At 42.4% G+C, this 22608-nt stretch overlaps 1 long non-coding RNA gene across 1 annotated transcript in view; it reads left to right on the forward strand.

Moving 5' to 3' along the window:
- The window catches only part of LOC121071271, a 478323-nt gene that overhangs the window by 295538 nt on the left and 160177 nt on the right, over positions 1–22608 (forward strand). Inside the window, exon 2 of the long non-coding RNA XR_005820495.1 lies at positions 9913–9922. This is a non-coding gene — a long non-coding RNA (uncharacterized LOC121071271). The remainder of the gene's footprint in view (positions 1–9912; positions 9923–22608) is intronic.

The following is a 22608-nucleotide window of genomic DNA, read 5'->3' on the forward strand; positions in this document are numbered from 1 at the left end:
ATGTCTGAAAGAAAACCAAAATATAAGACTGATGATTAGACATAATCTGTGCTGGCTATTTGGCAGAGTGCTGTTTTGGATTAATATTTAACCAGCATAATATCCAGGTCTCCAGAAAAGATCAAGAAAGACAATCAGATAGGCTCAAAACCAAGGAACCCTCAGATTATGGAAAGTCTCTATTTCTGGAAGATAGAGTTTCAGTTTGCAGCTGAATTCTGGAGCCTTACCAGGGTTCACTTTTGTTTTGTTTTGTTTTTTTCTACTTGCATTTTTAACCTGTTTATAATATAAGCTTCTCAGGTCATCTCTGCCTTCACTTGTGTAGGTACAGAGCCCAGCACAAAGCAAATGTGACTTGGGTCTAGCAGTACTAACATGTTGCAAATAATATATAAGCCTTTTCAAAATCTAAAACTGTACCTCTCCCAGATTTGAAATCTGTCATATCTTCACTCCTTGTTTCTCTATGTGCACTTTATGAATACTTTATATCTCTCTTGAATCACTTTATTTACTCTAATCAAAAGGGTTTGGTATGAGGGAGGCTGTGAGCAAAGTAGTCCTGGAAACTAGATGCAAGATAATTTTTCTGTTTTGGAATAAGCAGTAGCAGGTTTGTCATGCCTTGATGCAAATGCAAAATGCATCATATTAATGAAGAATCTAGATCAGGGCCCTGCGCGGCGATTATGTTTTATGCATGAGATCTCTGCTCCTCCAAGGCACATCAAAGGTTCATCACTGACCACTGATAAACACATTCATCCTCATTTGAAAGCTTTGTTGTAAGCTGTGTTCTTCTCCTGTCTTTCCTAATGGTCTCTTAGCAAACACCTCTCTCATGGGAGAAGCCTCAGTCCAAAACTAGGTTTCAGCTAAGTCATCAGCTCTCTCAAGGTTTTTTGCAGCCTTTTTGGGATATAAAGTGCATTGCTTTTCAGGACTTCTGAGAGTATGTTCTTTATCATGTGCTTTTCTTTTGTCCTATAAACACGAGTGCTCCACATCGCTGTGCTGCACTCAGCTGCAGATGTGGCCAGTGGTCTGGCTGAGAGCTGTAACTGAGCCCAACGCTACAGTGCTCAAAGCCATCCGGATGGGTCCAGCTGGCAGATTTCAGTGCTCCCACAGAAGTGTTTCGGAAGTGATAGGGGAGCAGGTTGCCTGTATTAACTGCCTTCCTTTGTGTCCTCTCCTTAATTTGAGTCTTCACTGAGCACAACAGCATGGCTGCACTCTTCTTCCTCGGTTCCCTTTTCTGCCTGGTTTAGGTGGCCACTCTGACATGAAGAACCATCTCCTTTCATAAAACATCTGCTGATGGGTCACTACTTGTGTTTTACCATGTTTAGTAGATCAAACACCCACATATCTTGACTGCCTGAAATCTATTTGCCTGATACATGATGACAGCAGTGGGGCTGTGACATGAGGATAAACCAACTCGTGCCTCTGCACAAAGGTAAGGGTGGAGAAGGCAGAAATAATTTGATTATTGAAACTCCAAGGTGTAAAGGTGTGACTTTTTTTTCCTGAAAGAATTGTTGAGGCATTGTGAGATCATAGGATTAATGGAGACCCTACTTATTAAGTGGATGCTTGCTTCTCACGGTCATGAAAGAATTTATGGAAGACCACAGCAGTTCAGCACATATCGGCTTAAAATGCATTTGGAGCCTAATCATACAGCTGCCTGAGAGCTATGCAGAGGGTACTGAATTAATCAGGTGCTTTGGACTATGAAACACTGCAAAACAGGCAAAAAAAAAAAAAAAAAAAAAAAAAAAACAAATAAGAAGGGAAAAAGGAAAGCGTGCCTGCTCGCTGAACTGCCGGTAACTGAAATGGCACCCAGGGACCCTTCTAACAGGAGTCAGCAAAAGACATGACCTTCATTATCCAAGTGCTGATGGGGCACTTTCTGAGGTCTGCTTTCCAACGTTGCAGAGAAAGAAATATTGGGCAAAAAAGTGTGCATGGAATAAACAGCAAATCATACTCTGCAAATGGACTAGTTTCAAAGGAGGATGCTGGCAACCTCCCATTTCGGGTCTGTAAATGACAGAAGGATTTGTGCTTTGTTGCTGACTGCCTGGCATATTATTTAGTCTATTTAGACGTCAATTCTAAAAGGGGAAAATGGGCGTAATAATTCTTCTTTTCTCTCAGCTTCTGTTATAACTATTGAGCTTGAAAGCACTTCGGTGCAGGAACAACCTTTTTGCTATAAATACACCTGTACTGGGCATGTGGTGTGTGGAGACCCTGCAGAAATGCTGTGCTATATGTCTCATGTAATATATAATTGATAGGTGTGTGTCTTTGTGCTAGACCGTTAATGTGAAGTCAGTACAGAGTGACACATGTGGTCCTGTATCTGTGCCAGCACTGCATGGGGCATGCTGGCATGGGAAGGGGCAGCAGGGGCTGGGGCGGGCGCCTTGCTGGTGCTGAGCCCCTGGCAGGGCTGTGCCCTGTCAGCTGGTGAGAGTGTTAATTGCTCAGCGTGATGCGAATTCCTTCCAGCCAGCAGTGGCCATGCAGCAGGACATGGGCTGACTGACCGCAGAGCCACTCGTGCTGCTGTGGCTGCTGCAGCCGACTCCCCGCAGCACGGTCGCGGGGCTGTCCGTCAGGTGCAGTATGGAAACGCCAAGCCCACGGAGGCTGCCCAGCAGAGAGAGCCCCAGGGTCCCCCGGGGTGCCAGAGGGTTTGGTTCAGATCACTGCCTGGAGCAAAACAAACGAATCCACAGGTTCTTGTCATACATTTGTTTCCCTGCTTTGCACTGCATGCTCTCCATTGTGACTTTCAACACCGTGCAGCAGCCCCTTTGGGTACCCCGTACAGAGCCCTAGTTGCTGTTATGAAATCATTTCACCCTCTAAGTTTGCAGGGGTTTCTCGGACTTTCCCAACCCCACGTACATGAGGAGGTTGCTGGTGGGGACAGATCTTGGACAAAACACGGGCTATCAGAAAGGACAACACGTTCACCTCCCTTTTGTTGTTCTGACGAGTTTGTGCTCACCTACACAGACTTCATGTGGTGTAGGTGGCACTGTGCATCTGCACACTGTGTCCCGATTATAACTAAAGCCCTCTGCACCTGCATCCTATTTCCTCAAAGGGAGGTGGGGCCTGCATCCCTCTGCAGCTCTGGGAAGGCCAGGCTCTAGGTATACATGTATGCTAAGTTTTTTGAAAGCAAATAGTGGGTTCATACCACTGGGCTTTATTTAAGGCATGTAGTTTACAACTAGTTTCCAACTACACTCACCAGAACAAGAAAGATACTTCTAGAGAAAAAATCAATTTCCATCTATCTTAAGCATGCCCCTTAGGACAAGGTAAATCACACAAAAGCACTGTCCACTCTTACAGTTATTTCAGAGAGACTTATGATCAGTGCAGACCTTACCCACTGTGAGAAGAATTCTCACCCTGAACCCTTTACAGCTTAGGCAGCAAGAAAATTTGGGGGAAAGTGGTGGAGATGAACACAATCATTGCCATAGAACAGGAAGATTAAACACTCAAAGATTTATTTAGGTTTCTCACTCCCACAGCAAATGAGAGTCCTAAGGGGGCTTGGCAGAAGCTGAAAAATTTACAAAAGCATCAAGATTAGACAGAGCTGTGTTTGCTTTCCTTTGATCTCTAATTCTCTCCTGTTTTTTAAGAATAAACTGTAGGGGCCAGGAGGCCTTTCCTAGCCTCCTGCCATTGTTTTGCTGCCCAGCACTGAAATCTGGGTGTCAGATTTGCTTTTTACAGACATGCAGCACTCTCCAAAAACCCCCAAACACAAGCCAAAGCTGTGCTGAGTCTTAAAGCTGTTTTATGCAAAAGTATTAATAAGCAATTCAAAGTTTTGGTTTGCCCATTTCTATTTCTTCTATAAAATCTAATATTTTAGAAAAAATAAAAATTAAAATTAAAAGGGTGAACAAAAGATAGTCATATTGGATGACAGACACCCCTCTGTCAGTGGTCAGGACTTGGCCATCGGATGGTGCCTTCTTTCGCTGACTCAGTTCCTAGACTCATCCCCAAGGTGTACGTGGAAGACAAAACACAGATGGTTACAACATAGTGGCTGAATCCTGAATTTCTTGTTCTCTTTTTCCTAACCTGTTTCTCAAACAGTTTTTGGTTTATAATCTCTGTGAGTGTAAAAGAACAACTAGAACCAACAATACTATTACCATAAACACTGAATAATCTGGTACAAACACAGGGATGCATGCCATAATGGAAAGTGAGTGTTTAATGATTTCTCTGTGCTAACTGCCATCTTTTATACCCAAAATAGTTTTGTTTTTTTGCTGTAACCTATATTGTTTCATTTGATGGAAGAACAGCTGGTCAATTATTTCCTAATGTCAGAGGCAATGTTAAGGGATTCAGAAACCACACAGAAAACAAAACCTGGACAATATAGGACTTGGCTCAGTTGCGTATTGTATGCTAAGAACCAGCACCAGCTGCCTTAAGCGGATGGGTACAAAAGCCAGTTAATCCTCTGAAGCATTATTTTAATAACTAATTTGAAGAAAAGAACCCAGGTGCAGCATAGATGTGGAAAGAAGGCCTCCTCCAAGTAATCACAGTATTTGGTGGCCTCAAAGTTTCCAGCAGATGGATTCATACAGTTCTGGTCACGGTTTCAGCTGTTACTGATTTTGTGATTTTGTTTGACTTCCAGTTTGTTACCTGCCAAAGCCCACATAAACATGGATGAGAAATGTCATGGAGAACAGTTTGGAACATGGATGAGAAATGTCATGGAGAACAGTTTGGAACATGGATGAGAAATGTCATGGAGAACAGTTTGGAACATGGTGAAGTGAGGAAATAACAAGGTCAGCTGTGACGGAATCAGGACCAGCCTCCTGTCATCATCTGCAAGCTTCAGATTTGCTTTGGTGGTAATGCAGTTCCCATAATGGTGTGTGAATGGGTATGTTCTTACTGGGTAGCAGCTGAAGAGTCTGTGAGGACATCGTGTATGAATGAAAATAAAAAACAGATCTTGATAACTTTCCATAGTTTTACTTATGTAAATTGGCTACCCTCATTTCAGGATATTATTGCAAGAAATCTCGAAAAAGGAATGAAGGATGTGCCAAGAGAAAATGGACAGCCACTTAAAGATGAACTTTCTCATTTTTAAGCCTTTGGAGAAAGGCAGTGCTAATTTACAAACGTTTTTAGCTCATGAGGTTCTCTTTAGCCCATGTGTTTGCTCTCCAGCTCTGTGCCTTGTGATGTAATTCTGATTGGTGTTATCTAATGCCTTACTGAGAGAACAGACAAATGGGATGAAGAAGTTTCTTCTAAAGCCATGTCAGAGTTCGGCAGCTACGTTTATTTCAGATCTATTTATTTATCTACTTTACCATGAAACAAGTTGCTATTTCTACACTTCATACACCACAAAGAAGTTGCAGCATAGCTACAAGGCAATAGATTGAAGCATGCTGATATCTTCAATGAAGGAAGAATAATTCAGAGATAGACTATAAAAGATAGACCATAAAGACCATATTGACACTTGAACCGTGTCTGAGACTACCCTTGCGGCAGAAATATTGTAACAACTACCCATTTAAAAGGCACAGAAGTGCCTCACCCTGAATTTAAACATGATGCTCCCTTCCAAACCTGAAGAGTGATGCTGGCAAGACAGTACCTCACCAGCTGCTCTTCAGGTGTCAAGTAATTACACATGGCAAAACAAATTTGATTTCAACATGCTGATCTTTGAGAAAGACACAGTTACAGTAATTGCAAAATGAATATTTAAATGTCTCCTTCTATGGAAATTAACATTCCAAGCCTGTTGTTTACAAAGACAAAGCCAGCCATCTTGTCCCAAGATGAGGGAGAAAAGGGGAGCAGGACAGACTAATGAGGGCTTTCTGCTAGGTCAAGACACAACAGTGGGCTGATGAACTGAAAATTACTGAGGAAATAAAATTGCTGAAAAAAATGCTGGCATTCTCCTGAGAGAAATTAATGTGATGGAGAAACTTTGGGGAGGCAGCAATTACTGCAGCACAGAGGGAGGGCAGGGTTGATCCTCAGCGTGGGAGGTACTGGACACTGAATGCATGACTTGTCCTTGGGAACTGGCACACGGTAAGAGTGGAAAAGTCAAGCTGAACTACAAATTGAACTAAAGAGGAGATCACATATGATGGGTTCTTTTACAAGAGACAAAAGATCTCTGGCAATATCCTGGATGAATAAGGAGTCTTATTCTTAAGATATGCCTTCGCTATTTTAGACAGAACCAGCCCTCTGCCCCATGCTGTATGGGCTAGGGACATCTGCAGTGGGTAAAAACTTAGCAAGAGCTTTTCCTCTTCTGTTCCAAAGCATAAACGTAATGTAAACCATGCATAATAATATCAGCAGCCTAGGTTAATAGGATAGGAAAGATCAATATTTGTTCTAGGGCCTGGGGAGAGGGAAGGAGCCTGAAGCAGAGGCAGTCCTAGCAGTCTGCGAGGCGTGACTCACAAGGGGAATAGAGCTTCAGAGGAAAATTCAGTGCCTAAAAGGTAATGAATTGGCCACTATTAAATTTCCCACCAGCTGACTGACAGTAGGGCAGAAGGGATAAAGGCATCTAATGTGAGTTACAGGCTGCCTCGGGGTGTTGTAGATGTGCACATTGTGGACAGTGGGGCTTGTGGAAAGGCTGCTTCTGAAGAACCATCATTTCGCAGATTTTGTGTGGTTTTCATGAGGATAACTCTGCTCTCCAAAGCTGGGCCATTATTTCCTTCGCAAGATTCCTTCAGAGGAATTCAGTGCAGCCTGACTGTCTCCACCAATATGTGAACTGTGCATGGATAGCATTACGCTCCTACATGCTTTCACAGATGGTCCCTTCAGGCTTAGGCATAACAGGAACATTTGAGGCATTGTGTTCCGTTCCCATTTGCAGCACTTCAGTATGCAGAACTCATTGAATTTGGTATTTATACACTTTATCCGATGCTTCATAAACACAAAGCACCATCTACAAAAGAAGATATTAAGGAAAATTGTACCAGTATAAAATTTTAGAAGCGCCATTCCTTTCATGGGTGTTGATAAAGATTTGCATCAGTGCTGCTGCTGAGGGGAAATTGTGGCCCACAAGGAGGATGCTGGGATTTCCACGATGCAAGGAGAAGTTCCAGAAAAAGTGCCTGGTAATCTTGAATATTAATGAAGGAATAGAAATAAATAAGATTTTTGAAAGTAATTTCTGTCTGATTATAACCAGTGATTCAGGAATGCTGTATAAGGTAATTAGGCACTTAATAGATCACAAGGTTTTGATGCTGATGACTGGGCATATAACTGTGTCCCTGTGCTGTGCTCCTCCATTGCTGTTGCTCTGGCACTGCATCCACCTTGAAAGCTCCCAGCATCTCCCAGCATCTCCCAGGCTCTCCCAGCATCTCCCAGGCTCTCCCAGCATGCCAGCTTTTCTTTGCCAGCTTTCGTGGAACAGCATCAGAAGCATGCTGCCAAGCACGGGACATCAGCTGGTTAAACACAGCTGGGAGAAGGTGCAAACTGCAAGGTAGGGTGCCAGCAGTCATCATGTTGCTGATCAATAGCTGCTGATTTCTCAGGGGTACAAAGCTCAAAACTCAATTGATGGAATATGACATTGATGGGGGAGGAGGGAGTCAAAATGAGAGGACAGTTAAAAACAACACAAAAAAAACACCTACAAGTGATTTCTCTACGCAGAATGCTCTAAGTTATTTTTTCTACTAAGAGTAGCTCATCTTCCTTCCTCCCTCAGTAGCAATGAACTAACATTGTTCAATTCTTCAGGCAAACCCGTAAGGCTTGTCTTTGTTGGTTCATATTTTAAAAGTGCCAGCTGCAGGATTTGCCTTGGCCCTTGCAAGCTCATTTTTCTGTGTCCACTGAGTCACACTTATTTGTGCAAACTCCCTGCAGAATACCACCCTTTGCCATGGAGGTGTGTTGGTAACAGCCCTTTTGTAGCTTGGTGGAAATGGGGTGAATCCCTGAATAAGCCTGAACATTCATACTAAGGATTTGATAACTAAGGATTTGATCCTTCATCTTTAAATTGGAAGGAAATGCTCAGGTTCAGCACCCTGCAGCTGAGAGTAAATCCTCCTAGGAAATTGAAAAGGAGAAAAGAAGTTATTGCAAAAGCAGCTTGTAGTAGTCAGGCAATGACATATTGAAATATACTGATTTCAGATATTTTAGAGAAATACAAAGATGTGCCTACTGGCTGCTTTGACATGGTGCATATTTGGGACAAGTGGGTTTTGAAAGCTGGGGATCAGGATAGCTACAGTGCCAAAGAAGTGCTATATCTAAAAAATGTTCATGTGCTACAGTTTGTGTTTTCCTGCAGTCCTGAACAGAAAGATCTTTCTTTGTTTCTTTTCTTTTTTTTTTTTTAACAGTTCCTTAGCCTACGCACTCATAAAGCTATTTAAAAATTCTCTTCTTTTACTGCTTATTCTGTGACAAATAAAAAAAAATCAATTTTCATTTACAATTTTACAATTTTCATCCATAGGATTTTTAGAGCAAATCAATGTCTTTTAATTAGCTTCAGCTCACCTTGCAGTTTCCATTTCTGTCATGCAGAAGAACCTGTAACTGCGACGCAGGGAGGTCCACCACTGGGGGCCTCACCCTGCTTGAGAGGGCTGCTGTACTCCTGTGTTTAGAGGGCTCCAGAGGGGTAATGCAGAGAGAACTTAATTGTATTTTGATGCTATGGAATTCTGAGTACAAGGCAGAGGGGCCGATTGCCCTAACTTTGCCCTTAGGTTGCATCTGCCCATACATGCCCACTGTGTGTTCTCTGTTAAATGCTTACCTCCTGAAGCTTCATCAGCCCAGAAGATAATGGCCTTGGGTCTTGTACCCACAAATAAGGCACAGGATACAAGTCTAGATGGAAATTCTCGCATCTTTCTGCCTCTCAGTAATATTTTTGTATCAGAATTACAGCTCACATTGCATAGCACCTTTTTCTCCACATGAAAAGAAAGCATTGCCACATTTGGAAGATTAAAAATAATTCATTATTCAAGACACCTCTTGAATTGCCTACATTTCCTTTGCCTTCATTACTGTGTATTAGGATATTTGTGGGTAAACAGAAGCTCTTCCATTTAGCTCAGCCTGAGTTCCTGCCCTGTCCATGCAGTAATGTTACAATCAGCTTCTTTGTGACATTACCCATTTGTCACCATGGGAGCAATTTTGAGATCACAAATACGGGTTGGGGCATTAATAAATAAATAAGGAGGAAAGAGTGCTGATTGCAAAGAAGGCATAAAAAATCTTTGCAATCAGCAGTAATAACAGTAGAAAAAAAAAAAGAAAAAAAAAAGAAAGAAAAAAAAAAGAAAGAAAAATAAAGAAAAACACCACCACGACAGATAATAAATGAGAAAATTCAGCATTTCAGTTGGAAACCTCCACGCCAGTCTTGCACTGTTTCCATGCACTAGGCCAGGATGAATCTTCATGAAGCTGCTGCCTGACTTGCAGAATAATAGATGCTGACCGGGGCTTCATTTTAAAGGATGAATTTTCATTCCAAGAATAACATTTAAACAGTATTAGTTTCCAAACTCTTGCAGAGGAAAAGATAAACCTGAAAATAACAATGAGCAAAAACATTTTCCTTTCCACATTTGATTTTAAATACTTAATAGCGATGGGATTTATTTTTTTGTATGAACTGAAAAGAAGCCAAGTAGAAGCCTAAGGCTAAAATAGCTTCTCATCTTAGTAAAACAGCTTCATTATGACCAGATTTCTCCTCTGCCTGCCCACAGGATGTAATGAACCTCCATCAGTGGTTGACCACATAGCGAAGCTGTTGCATACCTACAGGCTGTGGGGAGTGTTGCTCCTGGAGTGAGCCTGGCCTGTTTCTTAGACACGTTATTCCTCTGTTTTCAGCATCCAGGACAGGGAGCACTTCCCAAAGCGCTGAAACACAGTTTGGTTTGCACATTTCCAGACACATTTGTCCCCTCCACCAAGGCAATAAAGGGTTTGGTGTCCTCTGACAATCTCTCACACATCTGGGTGTTACAAAGCCCAGCTGGAATTCCAGTGAACATGGTGTTATTGCTGGTGCTCCATCCATCCAGCAAAAAATGCTGCTTGATTTATTTATTTATTTCTGAACAAATTGTTAAAACAGTCACCACAAAGAGCTGTTCCGGCCCTGCTGGGCAGCCAGCTACTGGCAGCGGGCGGGCGTCAGCACGGGGGTGATGCTGGGACCTTCAGGAGGTGTTTTGGCAGGAGCAGCCACGCAGAGCTCAGCCGTGGCCAAGCCCCAGGAGCTGGCTGGCTTTCAGCTGTCAGACAAGCCATGGAAAGCTGTTGTTTCTGACAGTGCATTTAGTAAATTTCCTTTCTCCCGTAGGGGAGGAAGAGAACAACCACATTTTCTCACTCTATCAAGGTAAAGATTTTCAATCAACAGATTTTAATCAAGAAGGCAGAATAAACCATGTAACTAATATATTTGGCTGTCATGGCAAACCCCAAATAATGTCTGTGGAGGAGGGCGAAGGCCAGAGAGGACAAGAAAACATTAATATTGACAACTGTAAAAGTTAATTATGCTTAAGCATGGAAGACCAATGGAACAAAAGCGGTATCTGAGGCTCATATGGGATCACAAGCACCAACAGCAAAATGGAGGTATGTCTTCTCTGTATTTCATTAACAGTTGGCATTAATAACAAGAGCACAGGTGTCACATGAACTCTTGCATTGTGATGAACTTACCGAACAGGAGTAAGCACAGTCTGTACCATCAGGGCAACAACTACAGAACAGCACCAGCACATGTCCTGTGTGGGCAGCCAGGGGGGACACAGGGCTTGTGCCTCCCCTCCGGGAGCTGAGGAGACTGCAGCACAACCAGCTCTGGACTTCTTGAAAGTACTAGTGGAAACTGAGCCCTGATGCTGCTGTCATCCTCATTACTCCATAAACTCTAGAAGATTTTCACAGAATCACAGAATCACAAATATTTTTCTAGGTTAGCCCCTGTTCAGACCGGGTTTGTGTTTTCTTTCCCAAATTATTCCACCCAGGCAAGTGATCAGTGGAGCTTTATCCCTGTCTCCATTCATGAGAGCACAATCTTTTACAAGTATCTTTCATGGTAAATTGTAAATTCAGGGAAAATCAGTCCAACTCTGCAAATGCTTCACAAGTTGATCAAATTAACTATTAACCTCACTATGAAGGTTTTTATTTTATTTTATTTTATTTTATTTTATTTTACTTTATTTATTTATTTATTTTGTGGGTTATTTTCTGGACACTCATATATTCAAAATCTCTTTGTATGAAAAAAAAAAAGACGTAATTTTTCAATGATTTACAAATCAACTCTTCATTTTCTTCATATGTGATATACATTACAAGGACATACAGTTAAACACAGATATTACTGCATGCATTTTAGCCAAACTCACACATTTAAATATACTCAGATTTAGAAATCACACTTGGAAAATCCATCTGTCAATATTGCAGTTAAGTAATGACCTACTTTTGCATTTTATTTTTCACATTTTTCTGAGAAGGAAACAAATATGAATGACCTTCGGATCTTACAGGGAAAAAAAAAAAAAACTAAAATATTTAAACAATAACTATATGTGGAGTTGTCTGTGGTGGACAGAGATAATTCTGCAATATGCATTCAGTGATATTAGTGTAATATGCTAATATCCATAGCTTATTTTACATGTCATTTCTTTAAAGAAGTTAGCATTGTAGTCCTCATGTGTATCTTATCCCACCAGAGCAAAGAAATGTGACTTTATTTCCTATTATCTGTTTTATTTTACCATTTTTTTTTTTCAGAACCCTCAGAACTCTTACTCCTGTGGCTTTAGTGTTCTTGAATTTAACTCTTTTTCATAGATTCCTGAGAGGCTTCGGTCTCTGTTGAGTCCTCAGTCTGAGTTCCCACGACAAGTGCCCTTTGATAAACAAATTTTGCATTGCATTTTCAATGGAAAGCATATTCCAAACACCATAATTTCACTTTCCAGCTACTTCACCATCCTTTTTTCAGTTAATCAATTGATTTTCCCTTGCTTATACAGAGGTCCCTTGGTCCTCCTGTAAACTTTCTTGTTAATAGGAATTTTTAATAACTTCATTTTTGTTCAGAACTATATGTGATGTAAATGAAGCTTTGAAGTTGTCAGCATGTTTTGGTGATACGAGAATTACCATACACCAGTCAGCCTGACGTGTTGTTGGTAAGTGTGTTTCTGCTCTCCAGCGAAGAAAGACGTGCAAGGTGACCAGCTCCCTCTCTGCAAGCTCATCTTAGTTCCCTCCAAAGTCCTGGCTAAGACTGCATACATGAGCAACTTGAAGGGACCAGCTGAAGTAATGTGTCCACTTATTTCATGCTTGAGGCAGAATCTGTATCTTCCTTTTCTTCTTTTTTTTTTTTTTTTTTCCCCCTAGTAAAACAATTAAAGCACACAACAATCAGACTGATAGATGTTCTCTTTCAATTTGATAAGACATTGCCAGGCAGTCATTTTTCCTTACAGCTTATTTTTCTGTGGCTCTAGTGCACAAAGTTGATTATAGTGTTGAATGGTGCCTTCTAAAACTAGATTGCCTCTTGCTGTACCGTAGTATGCCAGGTGTTGTTTTCCAGCAAAACACCTACCAGACATAACCATTATCCACCCACGGGTTTTCAGTGCCTTTTGTGCACTCCTTACCTTACACCTCAAGTGACTGTGGCTAGTTATTTAAGTTGTTAATTCCCTTTTCTGTCTCCTCATATGTGACTTCTCTGGATGAGGTCTTCATGCCAAGAGCTGCTGTGTACTGCCTTGGCCTCTCTCAGGGGGCTCTTCAGTCAACATCACCTTCTCTTGCTGAGGTGGAAGCCCTCGTTGCACCTATCTGCTATCAGATGCCCATTGCTCATGGCTGGTTCCAGACCTGGGTTAACACTCTGGGAATAAACAGAGCAGAGTTATGCTTACACTGTATGGGAAGAGATTAAAACTTTATACAGCCCATAACAGTTCATTTGTATAAATTAAATTTAAGTTACACAAAAAGCAAGAGATTCTGATAAAAATAACGCTGAAATCATATGCTTTTAAGTAGAATCCTTGATGCCAAAGATATTTAAAGCTATAAAATGATTTACTTTTATAGTTTAAGGTTGAACAACCTGAACATCTATGAGTTGCATAAATTTTCCACAAATATTAGTTTGTATAATATTCTGTAATATTCATCATATCTGAAAAGATCTAATCAACCCATTTGACCATTATTAAAATGTGAATTATAAGCAATCTCCCCTCTCCTTTTTTATTACAGTTCTTTTGTATTTCTTAAGCCATACAAAATTTAATAAATCTTTGCAGGACTTAATAAAGAGCAGAAGATTTATATACGTACTAAGACTTTCATTTAGTCTTCATAGCTGTATTGAATTTATTTTCATCGGATTCCTCATCACCTGCTAGTTACCATATTTATTGCATTCTCTCCATTGCTTCTCAAAGCACGTACACGTGAACTGTTCTTGGAGGAATGTCTTTGCGGATGTTGTGTTCATCAGGCTAACAAAACCATCTGACTGGCCAACACACTTGCCTTAGAGTAACTGGGAGGTTGTGGGTTCAAATCATCGCTGTCCATCATGTGACAGCCCCCAGAAAGCTCACTTGCTTTTTTTCCCCCAAAGGACCCTACTATTTCAAGCTATCAACAGAAAACTGCCTAAATGTTAGCAAGAAAGAAGTGTAGCGTTTCATATTTAATAGATTATTTGTAACAATTCAGACCTAATTTGTCACCCCTTAATTCCTTACCAATTCTAATATGTAGGATTTTCCAGAAAGCGAAAGGTTTCATTCTGAAACCATTTAGCAGCAACATCACCTCTTGCAGTGATCCTCAGGCTGACTCTGCGACAGCCTGGGACCTCCCCTGGAATAAAGATTAATAGGCATGAAATTGCTTGAGACTGTAGGCTGATGAGGATCTGAGAGATCCATTCTGCTTTTATATTGCTAATATCTCTCCTCAAAACAAGGAACTTCTGGAACAAATTATGGGATCGGTCCATGAGTTCTGCTGTCCCCACGGAAAGTAGCTTTCAGCTGTAGCAGAGACTATGAGAGCATCAGTCAGGCTTGACTGTACCTATTTTATCTCTTCTGATCAGCTATTTATCACCATTCTTGAAAAGTTTTCCTTGAGATGAGCGAAATATGCTGCATGTGCAGCTACATTCATGGTATCGTGAAAAGCAGTGGAAGGGAATGCCAGCGGTCATTTCTGCCTGGTATCAACTCTGTGTACAACGATTCAGTCATACATTAGAAAATGAACTTTTTGCTTGTTATCTCATTTCTAATCAGTAGTGGAAAGGAGAATCAGGTTAGGTATGTAAAACTCTATTGGCTGAATCAGTTCAGATCAGAACTTCACCGAGTGCATCATCCTGCCCTCAAACAGAGCCAACATAAATGGTTGGGTAAGAGTGTAACATGGAGTAAATATGCAGTGATGCTTTTTGGAAAACATCTGTTTTCTTATTACCAGTGCCTAAATCTGCCTTTTTGGATAAGGTTTGGTATATAAAGAATGCTGGATGTTTTATGTTACGTATGTATGAGAACAGCCCCTAACACCATGACTAGATTTTGGTTAGCAATTGCCACACTTTGACGACTATTATAATTAGTCAGTTAACTGCTGCCCTGCTTTCCTATAAAAAAAACCTTGAGGTCTTAATGTGATTACATTTACATTACTTGAAGAGATAACTCTATAAAGAAATACTAACCATACAAACTGAATGTCAGTGGGAGAGGAAAGGCTTTGAACTATGTAAAATTTTATTGAAAAGATTGACTTTTTTACTCATTTTATCCAAATGTTTTGCATTAAAAATATGATTTTTTCCTAGTTTTCAATACTACCTGTCCACAAAAAAATGCAACTTACTTATTTTGCTGCCTGCCTGCAAAGTTACCATTCCAACTCAGAAAAAAAAAAAAGTCAAAATATTGACTGAAACACTACCAACAGAAACACAGCAGAATATTGCTTATTGCTTGTGGTTGTAAAAAGCAGTTCTATTTGGAGAAAATGCAACTCCACCGACACTGTGGAACTACACAGCTGTCTAAGCACTTATAAAGCTGTTCCCATACCTCAGAGAAAGATTGCAACATGCCTTACTCACTGAAATAGAACAAATATGTCCTGGAAAATTGTATTAGAATAGCCCAGATGGAGATTGTCAAAATATAAATCTTTGTAAGTAACTGATATATATCTCAGGGACAAAAAGAAACAAACAGCACATGTAGGCCACTGCTAATGAATCACATTATTCATAATGCTGTTAATGACTCAGGCATGGATACCTTGTGTAATTAAATTATAAGTAAGCATAGTTTAAGCAGATGGAGCTCATCGGAATTTTAATATGCTGCAAACTGCATTTCATACTAGAAACAAGACTAATTGCTTTGTCATGATTTATATTCTAGTGCTATTTTATATATTACATTCCAGCACTTCAGGTTTTGTCTTGCCAAAATGCACGTCAGCCTGGGATTTCAAATGACTTTTTTTTCTTAATTTTTTTGACTTCAATGGCATCACCTGAATCCTTAGTTTAGCCTTTTTAGCCTTTATTTCTGTATTCATAATAACATGGGTAGGAATTACGTTGGAGAAATAGGTTTAGTCAACCAAGTTGTACCAGCTCCCACAGCAGGAATTAGTGTGTTAGATACATAGACAGGAAACCATTACTAAGCAGTTATGGAAGGCACACACCCAACCGTGTTCATTTTTCTTCCAGATGGATGTAACTGAGAAAACACCAGTGACATTCTCCAACATCTCTTCTGCCTTGGTGTCTGTGATCTACAGTCAGCATCGCGTGGGCCCTGGTGGGGGCTCAGCGTGAGAACCCCCGAGTGCCTTGTCCATGGATGCCGAAATACAGCTCAGTGACTTCCCTGTAAGGGGAGCAAGGGAGAAAAGTCACTGTCTGGCCAAGGACACAGAACAGCAATAGAGGTAATTATTGTATAGAAAAGGAGGTAATATTGATAAAGGTGTATTCTTTCAAGACTCCTATTTGTCCTATATCTCATTTTCAACTGAAAGAATATGTGAAAACATACATGTTGTATTTTTACTCTGGTAATGAGATGCGGTTTTTAATGTAACTGATGCAGCCTCACAGGGTGTTTTCAGAAACTAAAAAGTTTTTTGTGGGGAAAGGGGGTAGGTATATGAAAAAAGACGGGGGGGGGAAGAGGGTGGGTGTATGAAAACACTATACAGTAAGCACAGAGATAGTCTGAGCATCTATCGATGTTTTGCTGTCAAACTCAGGGGACATTTCAAATGAATTCCCTTAGGATTTTGTCCCTTAGGATTTAATACTTCCTTAAGAACTTGTGTCATGGAATAGAGAACTCACCTACACAATTTGTGGGTGGCAGCTGTGAAGCACTACAACCACTCTGAAGTTAGGATCAAAACTGTGAACAGGAGAAATGGCACAAGAACCACAGCGAGGCAATCCAGCCAAGACAAAGGCAGTGGTGTGCTTTTAGGAAAGAAAAGTTGGAAAGTCACATAAAAAAGTGGAATTTCCCGATGCAGAGGAGCAATATGGAGTTAGAATGAACACCACTGTTACCTAGAGAGATGTTGCAGCACACACATACACAGATCAACATGATTCCTGGTGGAAGAAGAGCTGTATGTAGGACACATGTACTTGGGAAGGGATCCCAAGGGATCAGGAGGAGTGCTCCCTTTCCCAATAGGGAATAACTGATCTGGAGACGTAAGACCACACATTAATACAGATTTCCACGGTCTATTTATACAATTTATTCCTCTTCTCCCCGGCTAAGACTCACAGTATAGGAATCTAACGAAATCAGCACTAACTAATACATACCTGTTTGGGATCTCTGAGGTAACTTTACAATATCTTTCTATCTCCATCCTCCTACTGGCAGTAGATCACCCAGATTGAAGACCTTGGTCCTAAGGCACATCACTGCAGTGAGGGTGTCCCAGGCATGCTGCGAGTTTGCTCGCCATGAGGCCACACACCCCTGGAGGGTGCCACAGCCTCCTTTGTTCTCCTCCCAGAACATGTTTTTTCAGGACTTCAGTGATATTTTTGGTTGCTCAGACCACAGACTTCTAAGGCTTGCCTATGCCAGAACATGCATACAGATTATCTTTGCTTGGAGGGGTGGATGTGCAGATGTTGTTGTATCATTTTCCTTTTTTTTTTAACTCCTCCTTCCACATCTTTTAATTAAATCATATATTTACATTAAAAAGTCTTACAGTCCAAGGCATAATCACCTCACTGTACTGAACAAGTCACAGCCTGCACTTAGATTATTACATAGCTGCTCTATATTAAATTATATTCATGGCTATTAAAGGTGAAAGAAAGTGGAGCACTGAGGAACACGTGGCTGCTACAGGATGGCAATAGCCTTACAGAAGGCATTACAAGATCCACAAGGTCGTTTGAATTCACCATGCCTAATTAAGTTGTTCTCAGTGTTAAGAGCTGAAAAGCCATTCAAAGTAGTTTATGTATCAGCTTTGTTAAGTACAGTATTAGCTGCATGGGGGTAAAAGCAAATAACGTGCAAGGGAAAATTCTTCACATCTTAAACAATCAGAATACAGTCTAAAGAAAAGCTCATTATAATGACTATTTTTGTTCTATTTTAACAGATTTCTTATGGGGAAAATACACTTTGCCATGCCAACTTAGGGGACCTGACAAAGCCCAAACAAATTTTGCCCTTTGGAAGAGGACGGAGCTTGTGCTGTTCTCACTCTCTCTCATTACAGCCCAGGAAGCTGCCAGGAACCACAATCCGGAGTTGGAGTAAAAGAGCAAAATCCACGCTTGTAATGTTGGTTGTACAAACACACACAGTACCATTTCCATCACTGCATCCTTCTTCCTTTGAATGCATCAATATGCTTTGAAAAAATGTACAGGGAGCTCCAAAACAACACGAATGTTTAATGCTTCTTGTTCTACTAAAACAACACCCCTTAAGATTAACTCCCTCCGTATGCTCCACTCATGACACCTGCAAAGAGCAATTTTCCTTGACTGAATGCTTTTTTCAGGCGTTTCATTTCAGTAGAATGAAAAAGTGTTTCCCCAAAGTTGTCTGTGGGAATTTTACCCTCCGCCAAAGAAATAAGATGCTATTATTGAGATATTTACTTTCAAGTCATTGGGAACTGAAACAGGACATTTGTATTTTCTTCAGCCCTGCTGTGGTCTCTGCACCACCTCTCCCACACAAAGCCCCCTGGTGCTCCCCAGAACCCCTTGCAGGCGATGAAGTTTCCCCCGTTCTTTCCAGGAGAGCCCCTGCTCCTCTGCCCAGATGAGTATGCAAAGCCTGCCCGCCCCAGCAGACCCACAGCCAGCAGCCTGCCTTGCACCCAGGTGACCTCAATAAATTCACCCAGTGAGCTGCAACTGCAATTAACTGAGCCAGGTCTGCTCTAACCTAAGGCATTTAGAATAGCTTGGTAGACAGTACTGGGACATTCAGCACGAAAATGCCAGCTTTTTGTAAGTTTGCTTTGTTTTACACTATGTGGAATGTAGAAAATTAAATGTCTGTTGGAAATAAAAGCTAGCTTGCCTACACTGTTTCCTGTCTTAATATGAGTCACTGTGACACGTAAGGAAAGATGTGGTAAAGAAGTCCAAATTCAATTGCTCATTGAAGTTAGTGCACATTATGACTAACATAAGTATTCAATCTGAGTTGTCCATTTGAGAAGAGAATATTAAATGGCTGAAGAATAAAGATTAAAAGTAATCTAATAAGCAGTTATGAATCAAATTCTGACCAATCTGCGGTTTGCAGCTTTACCTCTGCTTTCCAGAACCAGCATCTCTTCAAAGAAGTAAGAACAACGTTCCACAAATGAACTACCATTTTTTGTTCTCTTTCTTAAGTAATAATTCTTTTATTTTTTTAGCAATCAGCAGTCAGACTTGAGGAGATCATATCGGCAGAGCTGCTTGCCGCAGCTCCTCGGTCTCGCCTGCCCTAATTCAGTGCCGCACTTGTGACTTGGGTGAGCAGCACGCAGTGGCGCTGCCGGGCAGTCCTGCTAGCAGGTTCCTGTGCAGGGCTGAGCTCTGAGGTCCCGCAGGACACTCTGTCACTTCCCCTCGCCAACCCGCTCCTGAGGCTGCCTGGGGTGTGTGTGCCAGGCCAGCACGCCTCGCTGTCTGCCAGAGGATTTCTGCACCACGCTGTGCCATGCATCGTGCTGGACCGCCGGCGTCACGTCCCAGGCCAGTGCAGCACACAGGGCCAGAGCTTCTCATCACAAGCTTGATGGTTCGGATGGCTCTTTAGCTATGTAAATGCTAAAATAGCTGCAGCAGTTAGAAAATGCCAAAGCCAGTGATACGCCAGCTAGTTTTGCATTACTCAGGATAGCACTGAAAGGGCTTTGCTGCTGTTTCTGCAGCGCTCATCAGGCTGCCATGCCTGCACGCGAGGCTGCTGCTTGCATGTGTGTAATCCAGAGGGTAGGAATCCCTGGTCTTTGGGAACATCCCCTGAAAACACAGCACCACATAAGAATGGATCATATGAATCCATGAATCACTTTGGTGACATAGAGTATGTTCTGACGACACACGAGCTAAAAGTGAGCTGATACAGGTTAACATGTCAGTTTTCTGTTTTCATGCGGTCTCATTCTTGACAGTATAAAACGCTGGGAGAAAACAAGAAGCTTGTTGAACAGCCCTGTGATCTCAGATGTGCAGGGGAGGCTCTCCACCATATGCAACAAGAGGAAATCAGTGCAGGCCTACAGCAGCTTTCACCCTAGACAGCCATGGCTTCACTGGTTGTCCTGTGTGTCCAAATACCATCTTCACCTGCAAAGGGACAAGCAGACTCTGTATAAATTTTAAAGTCAGGGTTACTGCCTCGCAAACGTGGCTGGCATCAGCACTGTCTGTCCAGACAAGGCGATTTTCTCATGGCAGTTAGGAAGAAGCCGGAGTCGTTCACTATCATCTCCCTGTCCATCCCTGTGGGATGCTCTTTGGTTACAGCCCCAGGGTCATCAATCTTTCCCCTCACCCCTCCTCTTCCCCAGCGTTGATGTGCAAGTAGAGTTGAGCACACAGCAGTGTGCAATGAGCAGAGAGCTCATTAAGAACCCGTGCATCAGATCTGCAGAAACCCTGAAGTACTTATTCATGCTTCCTTTACCAGAGCTCAAATTCATTGTCAGTTTGGAAAGGGAAAATGGGCAAGTGCACGGAAGGAAGGAAGTCTCTGCCTCTCAAAGAGCTGTTAGAAGCGGGATGGTAACCTGGAGCAGTTCTTCTTTTCCATAGGTTTCCCTTTTGACATGCATCTGAAATGGGCGAGCGCACGATGTGAACTGCTGCTCTGAGCCAGTACATCACCTCTTACACTTCTAGTGTTTTGCAGGTATGCATTTATACTGCAACACAGTTACTTGAGTAGGAAGGGGAGGGAGAGAAACAAATACATCCCTGCTAATTCCAGTGCGTTCCCATAATATTTCCAATTATAAAACCTACTTATTCCTTACTGTCAGCACATGGAGCAGAATAAGCCGCAGGAACTCAGCAGACCCAGCTCCATGCTGCAGCATATCTCCCAGCAAAGGACAGGCTTGCATGTCTGCAAGGGAGGGCTGGAGGGTTTCTGGAAACAAAACTCTGTTTGTAGACTTGCCAGCTGCACCAAAGAGCTCCTGGGGGTCACTGCAGCTGAGGCAAGGAGCCAAACAAGGGCAGGCCCTGGCCTGGCTGAGGCTGCCTGTGCTCTGCTCTTGGGCAACAGCAGGGCATAAACCTGTGGAGCAGGGCATAAAGATGTCCCACACAGTTGGAGCTGATTCAGCTATGCAGGTTTATGTGCATAGAGGCTCTGGGTTGCTTCCATGGACCAGTACAGGGAAGATCAGTCATCGACTTGTACTTACTCTAAGCACCAAATCCAGTCTCACTTCTCTCTAAATTGCATACCAGATGGGCCGGTTTTTAACCTGCCTCTGTCCTTAAAGAGCAATTCCATCTCTTGTCCCCGTGCTCTGGCCACTTCTGGTGCCAGTGAAGTGACTCCATGCACGGCACTCGCTGGGACTTGGTGGAGGAGGTGGGCACTAGCCAGGGCCGGAGGACCAAGGCTGGCCTGCCAAGGCCCTTTGGCTAGCTTGGATGGCGACTTGCACAGGCTGCTGCAGGCTCCAGGGTGACATCGCACTGCTCGCACTGCTCGCACTGCTCTCATGCCCTTGCCCCAGGCCCAGTGTCCGTGGAGCTGGCCGGGAGCCCACTGCCACCCCTCCGAGCCTCCCCGGCTGTGAACTGCCAGGGCTGGCTTGCATGTGCTGCATCCGCCCTGAAAAATGAACTTTCAATTAAAGAAGAAATGCAGTCCTATAAATCTGTGGAGGTAAGGGAGAGGAATATACTTTGCACGTGCTCTGATTGCAGAATAAGCAGTTCAGCCACTGTGCTTTTCGTCTAAGAATAAAGCACTCAAAGATGACGGGCAGCAAAAGAGAAGCCTGCAAAGGCGTAAGTGGTGCTTTTTCAGCCTGGTGCTGAGGAGCGGGGCAGCGCCACGAGAGCTCTGCCCCCTGCGATACAGCCCACGATGGGGCACACCAGGAGGGCTGAGCTGCCCCACGGCAGGACCAGCGCTCCCTTCGCTGCCAGCTGGTGCCATTTCTCAGGTTGTTCAGAGGGGCAAAACAGTCTTAATTTCAGTCCTGTTTGATTCTGCTCGTTATGTTTATTGTTTCTTGCTGTGCTAGTTTATTACAAGGGCATATAGAGCCTTGAAGTTGCTTTTCCAAGCAATCCATCATTCCTGGAGCCACTTTGTTCTGCTTCCCTCACGTACAGCCCAAAGCTTTGCTCATTTGAATTGCTTCTCCTTTGTTATTGACTTCACTTTTAGCCCCAGCTTTCCAGCTGGGCTCCGAGCACCCCGAGTGCCTCAGCACGTGGCTATGCTGCAGGGCAGAGATCTTTGGGCTCTGACCCCTCATTCAGCACTGAGCTGTAAACCTGCTTTTATGTTTTTGCAAAAGTCTCATTTTCCACCCATACTCTTCGAGTGCAGTATCTTTGGAAGAAAACTGCCTTTTTTTTTTTTTTTTTTTTTAGATAGTCAGTCAAGAATTATAACTTCTTACCTTACCTAAGTGCTCTTTTTGTACTTCTCTATGTTTATTCCTTCCCTTTGAGAATGGCTAGAGCAGACATTCATCCAGTAAAACACTTGTCATAGCAAACCATAATGTTAGCCCAAGAGCCTAAAGCATTCTGCATTCATCCCTGCATTCTCTGCAAGTGGCGTATCTCCCCTGGGCTATCTGCAGACCAACCATCAGCTTGCGAGGAGCTTTCAGGGAAAATTTAGCCCTTCCTGTCCAAAACTGTGATTCGGAAAA

Source organism: Cygnus olor, chromosome 5 (assembly GCF_009769625.2).
Source record: "Cygnus olor isolate bCygOlo1 chromosome 5, bCygOlo1.pri.v2, whole genome shotgun sequence".
Lineage (NCBI taxonomy): Eukaryota > Metazoa > Chordata > Aves > Anseriformes > Anatidae > Cygnus > Cygnus olor.